This window comes from Bombina bombina, chromosome 6 (assembly GCF_027579735.1).
Source record: "Bombina bombina isolate aBomBom1 chromosome 6, aBomBom1.pri, whole genome shotgun sequence".
NCBI classification, from domain to species: domain Eukaryota; kingdom Metazoa; phylum Chordata; class Amphibia; order Anura; family Bombinatoridae; genus Bombina; species Bombina bombina.
Genome location: NC_069504.1, coordinates 984,557,316 through 984,565,888, shown reverse-complemented (window position 1 = coordinate 984,565,888; position 8,573 = coordinate 984,557,316).

The following is an 8,573-nucleotide window of genomic DNA, read 5'->3' as shown; positions in this document are numbered from 1 at the left end:
GGTATCAGATAAAAGGTTTGTATTTTTGGATCAGACACAGTTAAGTATTTCTTTTCTTTATCTGAAATGATCCCTTGGCCAAATGCTTGGTTTATCGTGTGATCATAGATTTTCTTGTATCCCACCATTGGATTACATAGTAGTTTAGTATAACATGTAGTGTTTCTTAGTTGTTTGTTAACTTCTTTGAGGTACATATCTACGGGCCAGATAACTATATTCCCTCCTTTATCAGCATTGCGTATAATAATTTATTCCTGTTGTTGGAGTTCCTCTAGTGCTTTCCGTTCCCTGAAAGATAGATTGCTTTGAGTAGCTGTTATTTGTAAATCTGTAATTTCTTCACAAACCAGTTTATTGAAAACTTCCAGTTGAGGTAAGTTGATGTTACTTGGGATGAAAGTCGATTTGTTTTTAATATTGTTTCTCCAATTGTGGATGGTTTTAGGATTAGATTCTTCCAATAGAATCTCTAAAGCCTGAATACTTTCTAATTCCTCTGTACTCCATTCCTCATTTTTCTTTGTTGCAAAGAAATTTTTGAGAGCCAGTTTTCTTAAATACAATTGGATATCTTTTACTACTTCAAATTTATCGATCTTATTTGTTGATCATCTGTTAACGTTATTTTTTCTGATAAGTTAATGACATTTAGTTGTTCAGTCTTATCTGGGAGAATGGGCTCGGGGGTCTTCTCATTTGTCTCCAATTCCCTTGATGTCCTGCTTGTGTCCATCCACGACCTCTTGCCGGGTTTTTGTTTCTTCCCCTTTCCTCTCCTGGTTCCTCTTCTTTTTCGCCTGAGTCTAAAAAATCTTTCCTTTTGTTGCGACTGAAGGATCTCGGGGCTAATGTTACTGGGGTTCTGACTGAGCTGGATGCTTCACTGGTGCTGCTTTTCTTTGGCCATCTGTGTCCGAGACATCACTTTGTACCAAAGTTACTTTGGGATTTTTAGTTGGGTTCTTGAAGAAACCTCTATTCCTCCATTTGTAAACTTTATTATCCCTAAAATCTTGGATGTCTCTACTAAGTTTATTTTGTTTTGTTGTTGTTAGTTCAGCTTCATATTTGTCTAACTCTTTCTGGAATGTTTAATAAAGTTGTTAAAATTCACTGTTATTTTCAAAAAAATTTAGGGCTTCATTTTGTTCCCTAATTTTGTTCTCTAATAGATCGTATTCCGCCTGATCATGTTTCATTGATATTTTCATTAATTTATTTGAACATTCTGTTAAGGCATCTTCCCATTCCATAGTGAGTGACTGATCTTTGAATTTGAATGCCGGAAACAATTGAATTCGTAAGCCTCTTGGTATCAGCTTTTTTTCAATATACTTTTAAAAAAAATGACGATTCCACCAGCTTTTATCCTGTTTGAACATGGTTTTGTGAGCATCCCTTAATAATCCTTCCATTTAGGTTGGAATAATATTGGTAGTTGCAGTATGACTACCTTCAAATATTTCATTTAGATCAGCTGTTCGTTTCAACTGTCTAGCTTGTCTATCCTTGTCCCATATAGAGTCCATGATTACAATTAAGTCTGTGTGCTCTATTGCTTGGAAGATCTGGTTTAACCAGATAAAACGAAGAGTACAAGAAACAATTTAAACAATGGCACTATTTAGGCGATCCCCACTGTAATTCTTGTCCTAAGTGTATTCACTGTTTCTTTACACTTCTGAAATGGAAGTATTGGGTGGGTTGGTGCTGTGCATAAATTAGAATTCAAACTAGAGTTGTGGAAGTATAGGCACTTACCACGAGGCAGTATGCACCTCCAGCACTCTATTCCCAGACTTGGGAGTGGTACTAGATGTGAGAAAGTAATTAAAATATGACTTTTATTCAAATTGATTAAAAACTGTAGACAAATTACACACAACACACAAGGTATTAAAAAACCTTAAAGTAAGCTATGTTTGTTAAATGCTGAATATAGTGAACACAAAAATTAGGTAAATGCCTCTAATGTTCTATACCAATGTGTCACTTGAGTTATAACAGCATTGAAATATTAGTTGACTCCTATGCTAATGGTACCACATATAGGTAGAAGGGATAGTGAGGTAGTCTAGCACTCGGTAGCACACTGTATATAATTAGCAATCCAGCATTTATTGCTAAGAATCGCTACAAAATAAAATAGCATGATTTCCTGAGTGGTTGATAATATTTAAAGGAATATACTACTAACATACACTAGTAATTAATACTCACAATCATAACAGTGAGAAACCCTAACACAAGCCTGTAATACAGCTAATCAGTGATTTGCCAATAAATTTGTGGTGACACACTTAGATGTGCAAGACAGACCAGCAGACTGCATATCCACATTTTCAAGATCTGAGTTATTTCTATCTCCATAGACATATCTACAAAGAGTGTATCAGGGGGAAATAGTAACAGGTTAAATATTTCTGATCCATAAATCGGTGTACATAAAACGATTTCATCTACAAATTAACACTATACTATATGGGTGAATGTCAAGGAGGATAAGACAAGCACCGAGTATTTTACTTGTATAAAAATAAAAAGGAAACAGTATTATTACTTCCTTAGTTCAGTGCAATCACATTGATCTATGATACCATAACAAGAACCCCTTTTTATGAGAGGTTATTATGTCAATATCTGTGGTAATACACCACTTACATAAAATATATAACTTATATGAACTTCTGAATATACTTCTGTGTTCCAATAACTTATATATAATATTCATATCCTCATTTTATATAAGCTTGATGTAATTACTATAGAGAGATCATTCTACTATTAAGCTAACCCACTACAGTGGAGATTAGTTTCAGCCATTATTTGTAAATGTCAGATATCTCCATACTAGCAACTTATACAGATAAACTCAAGTGCCTGAGTGTACCTCTATGTTATAGTTGCTAGGAGAGACCCACAGTATACACCCATCTTGGAATAATCTATATAAATATTACAACTGATATCTACCTATATGTGGTACCATTAGCATAGGAGTCAACTAATATTTCAATGCTGTTATAACTCAAGTGACACATTGGTATAGAACATTACTCTAAGGTTTTTAATACCTTGTGTGTTGTGTGTAATTTGTCTACAGTTTTTAATCAATTTGAATAAAAGTCATATTTTAATTACTTTCTCACATCTAGTACCACTCCCAAGTCTGGGCGTAGAGTGCTGGAGGTGCATACTGTCTCGTGGTAAGTGCCTATACTTCCACAACTCTAGTTTGAATTCTAATTTATGCACAGCACCAACCCACCCAAAATACTTCCATTTCAGAAGTGTAAAGAAACAGAGAATACACTTAGGACAAGAATTACAGTGGGGATCGCCTAAATAGTGCCTTTGTTTAAAATTGTTTCTTGTACCTAGTTTTCAATCCACCACCCTTGAGGTCGCGGATGCCATAGAAGTCAATGGGAGTCTAAAAACACAGAAAGCTTATGTTCGATTCTGCAATGTATAGTACATAATAAAAGTAAATTAGAAACTCTATTAAAATTGTATACCCTTTCTAAATCAAACAATATTATTGCTCCACATTTGGTGCACTAGTAGATATAGGGCTAAAAATGAAAAAAAAAAATCATGCTTACCTGATAAATGTATTTCTTTCTTTACCCGGTGAGTCCATAGATCATCATCAATTACTGTTGGGAATATCACTCCTGGCCAGCAGGAGGAGGCAAAGAGCACCACAGCAAAGCTGTTAAATATCACTCCCCTACCCACAATCCTCCAGTCATTCGACCAAAGGGAAAGGAGAGAAAGGAAGTAACACAAGGTGCAGAGGTGCCTAAGGTTTATATAAAAAGAAACTGTCTGAATACAGGGCGGGCCGTGAACTCACCATGTCAATAAATAAATAAATTTATCAGGTAAGCATAAATTTCATTTTCTTTCTAATGACACGGTGAGTCCACGGATCATCATCAATTACTGTTGGGAACCAATACCCAAGCCAGAGGAGACAGATGATAAGGGAGGGACACGACAGGAACCTAAACAGAAGGCACCACTGCTTGAAGAACCTTTCTCCCAAAAGAAACCTCAGCCGAGGAAAAAGTATCGAATTTATAGAATTTGGAAAAAGTGTGCAAAGATGACCAAGTTGCAGCCTTGCAAATCTGTTCCACAGAAGCCCAGGAAGAAGAAACAGCCCTTGTGGAATGAGCTGTGATTTTCTCAGGAAGTTGCTGTCTAGCAGTCTCATATGCCAAGCGAATAATGCTCTTCAGCCAAAGGAAAAGTGAAGTAGCCGTAGCTTTCTGACCCTTGCGTTTCCCAGAAAAGCAGACAAACAATGCAGAAGCCTGACGAAAGTCCTCAGTTGCCTGCAAATAAAATTTTAGCACTTGCACAACATCCAGATTATGCAACAAGCTTTCTTTGTGAGAAGAAGGATTAGGACACAAAGAAGGTACAAGGATTTCCTGATTAATATTCTTGACCAAAGCAACCTTGGGCAGGAAACCAAACTTAGTACGCAGAACCACCTTATCAGAGTGAAATATAAAATAAGGGGAATCACACTGTAAAGCAGAGAGTTCAGAAACTCTCTGAGCAGAGGAAATAGCAACAAGAGCCTGTTGTAAAACTTTAAGAACTAGGTTAAGAGGAGTAACAGGTATAAACACAGGCCGAATTCTAACCAAGGCCTGACAAAACGATTGCACATCTGGCACATCTGCCAAGCGCTTATGTAACAAAATAGACAATGCTGAAATCTGACCCTTTAGAGTACTTGCCGACAAACCCTTCTCCAGACCATCCTGGATAAAGGACTAAATCCTAGGAATCCTTACTCTACTAAAAGAGTATCCTTTGGATTCACACCAATACAAGTATTTACGCCAGATCTTATGGTAAATCTTGCGAATCACAGGCTTACGAGCCTGAATCAAGGTCTCAATGACCGACTCTGAAAATCAATGCTTAGATAAAACTAAGCGTTCAATCTCCAAGCAGTCAGCTTCAGAGAAACGAGATTTGGATGAAGGAAGGGACCCTGAAGTAGAAGGTCCTTCCTCAGAGGCAGTCTCCAAGGTGGAAAGGAAGACATTTCAACTAGGTCTGCATACCAAATCCTGTGAGGCCACGCCGGGGCTATGAGAATTACAGACACCCTCCCCTACTTGATTCAAACAATGACTCTTGGAAGGAGAGTTAACGGAGGAACTGAAGTTCCAAGGAACTGCCAGAGCATCGATCAGAAATAAAACAAACAGACATACGGCGCTTACCAGCCCCACGGATTACAATGGCAGTGTCCTCTTCAGCGTGTGCACAGGTCCCAAATGTGCTGCTGAATCCAAATCCTCTGCTAGTTCCTCATTCGCCAGGATGCATACCAGACGGCGTCTTTGTCAAAACGCCAATAAAGAAACCGGAAGTAGTAGTGCTACGTCTGTAGCAACTCCTCAAAAGTGAATGCAATATTAACTCCAAAGTCGTAAAAATAAAAGTTTATTGAAGCATAACAAGCAGCTTAAAACCAATAATTCATGTGTCACATGAATGGGGTATCCAAATGTGCAAAAAAAGCAAACATGTTTCGTGCAGGGCTTCTGCACTTGTTCACTGCTATACATTGCACATCCGGTGGCTCCTTTTCAAAGAAAGTTACATCAGTGGATACAATAACTAATTAAACAATGAGATAATTAACCCCATCATGACATCTCAAAACAAGTGCACAGGTCAAAACCTCATAGTCTGTCATTACTGACAGTGTACTTCTTAATGTTTGATAAGTATATACATTTTAGAAGGGGGGGTACATAGAAAAGAACAGAAATGTACCCTATAAATAAATGAATAAATAAGAGGAACTGTATATGTTAATATGAATAAATTTATGTCTGACTCCATATTAATACCTAGGGGATGTCGCATGCACAATGTGAAAATCCATTGTGCTTCTTTGTAACTCAATTTGTACTTTCTGTCCCCTCCCCTGTTATGACGTGGGACATGATCAATTGCTTGAAAGGAGGCAAGGAAGAAATTACCCATGTGTATTTTTTAAAAATGTTTTGCAACTGGGGTGAAAATATCTGGGTTATCGATGTCTCTAATATGTTCCAATGCTCTATCTTTGAGGGAACGTGTCGCTTAACCGACATATTGAATTTGGCACCCCCTATAGGTCAATAAATATATTACATACTTTGAGCTACAGATTAAATTATGCCTGATCTGATATCTCTTATTGGTGACTGTGGAGGTGAAAAATTCACCTTCAATCACATAATTACAGATTTGACAAATGCGTGATTTGCATCTGTAAAAACCTGTACGTTTGGGGAGCCAAGTGCTTTTTTGGGGTTCTGGGGTGTTGGAAGGAGCTACTATATTCCCTAGAGATTTTTTATTTTTTAGCAACAAATTTGCAGCCATTCATGGCTACTTTTTCCAACATGGGATCTGTTATCAAGACTGGCAGACATTCTTTGATTATTTTACAAATGTTGGTATATTCAAGGTTGTAAGGAGTACTAAACACTAATTTGCCCTCATTCTCTGTTGGAATAATAGAGTTGGCCTTTTTTTGTTGTTGACCATACTCTAATAAAGAAGCATGTGGAATATGTGCCACCTCTTCCCTTAATTAATATTCTAAACACATATCACAATATAAGAGTAATCGAAGGGTAGGTTGCCAGAACAGTGGGGATAAAACTTAACTTTTATTAATACTAAACATAAAATACACAATGGAACAATAAAAACACAGTGTTGTGTCACTCTGGGCACCTAAAATGTAGGCTGAGCAAAGGATATATAAATATTGACAAGTGGTCACCATAGGAAATTGGACAAGTGGACCTCAGAAATTGTGTTGTTTCCTACTGCAATAAGCAGTTAATGGTGGAGTATATAGGTAATGTGTTTCCACACTAGGAGCAGTAGTATAAAGCTGGACTAGAGTGCTCCTGATAAATATCAAGGCAGGAAATAGAGTTGAAACTCTGTAGTCCCTAATGATACACAGTAACCATCTAAGATGTCTCTCTCCCAATTACTTTATTTTTAACTTGCAGTGTCCGCTCTTCGGTACCGCTCACCTATTGATAACTTATAACTCATGTTAAATATAATATAATTGAGATTGTGGCTGAACAATAGGATCACTGTAGTACTTTCCTCAGTAATAGTTGCTCCTGTCGTATCCCCAGTACCGCATTCACTGTTAGGGATATCTATTACACGCCAGTATATGTGGTATTATAGTGATCTGAGCTGGCATTCAGCACCATAATACGTATGGCAAAATTATTATTATAAGTGGGCAGTCTCATCTCTACTACTATTTAGTATTATAAAACGTTTGGTAATATTCTTTACATTCATAAATAAGGTCTATCCCTCTTAGGGCCACAATTTCCTCAGCTCAGTAGAGTAAGTTCTGTGTAAAAAGTTATACTCAGCTGCAGCCCAGCTGCAGGGAAAAAAAAATGAAGAAATGAACAGCAGTCAATCAGCATCAACAGTGCTGAGGTCATGAACTCTTTTACTGTGATCTCATGAGATTTCACTTAACTCTCATGAGATTTCATTGTAAACTTCCTTACACTGAATACACTGAATAGGGAAATAATATGAGTGTGCACGAATGCTCGCTCCTTCCGCTGTCCCGGGACAGACATACTGATTTGCTGCTTAGAAGTCCTTTACAATGGAATGTGGCTACTGAGAAACTTTTGAGGTAAAATATCTTTCTTTTTTACATAGAGATGTTAAGGTGATATTTTCTAGTCAGCTTTTTACAGCGATACTGCATCACTTTCAAGTGTTTAAACATTTGGGTATTAGGGCCCTTTAAGCACAATTTGGGCATACTTAGGGTGTTGTCACGGAACGCCAAGCTATTTAACCTATCGGTACTTTGGCTTTTATTTATCAGCCTAATACTTATGTGTGTATCGATTAGTATATAAGAAACCACCAGCCAGTTCATCAGACACCTGTTTAATATATCTGTTTAGTTTATCTTGGGCCCGTATATTTAATTTACTAAGTGCCTATCTAACAAAGTAGTGTGAAAGTGTGTTTGTGGTGTGTGGTGCATGTGCTACTATATAACATTAGCATCTCAATTACCTACAAGTGTATCACATCAAACTGACAGGCATGTGACGAATGTAGCCACACAGATTATATATCCAAGCAAATAAAACAACTAACTTATGCTCACAATGATATTTTACCACTTACTAACTATATTAGCTCATTAATGAGAGCACTAAGATACAATACACTGTTAGAATTGGAGTTTACAGAATGTACCACTGAGTACACATATAATGATACTCCACTCTACAGTGTTTCAATAGTGCACATTATGGTTACTGTGTATCATTACGGACTACAGTGTTTCCACTCTATTTCCTGCCTTGATATTTATCAGGAGCACTCTAGTCCAGCTTTATACTACTGCTCCTAGTGTGGAAACACATTACCTATATACTCCACCATTAACTGCGTATTGCAGTAGGAAACAATACAGTTTCTGAGGTCCAGTACTTTACATATGGTGATCACTTGTCAATATTTATATA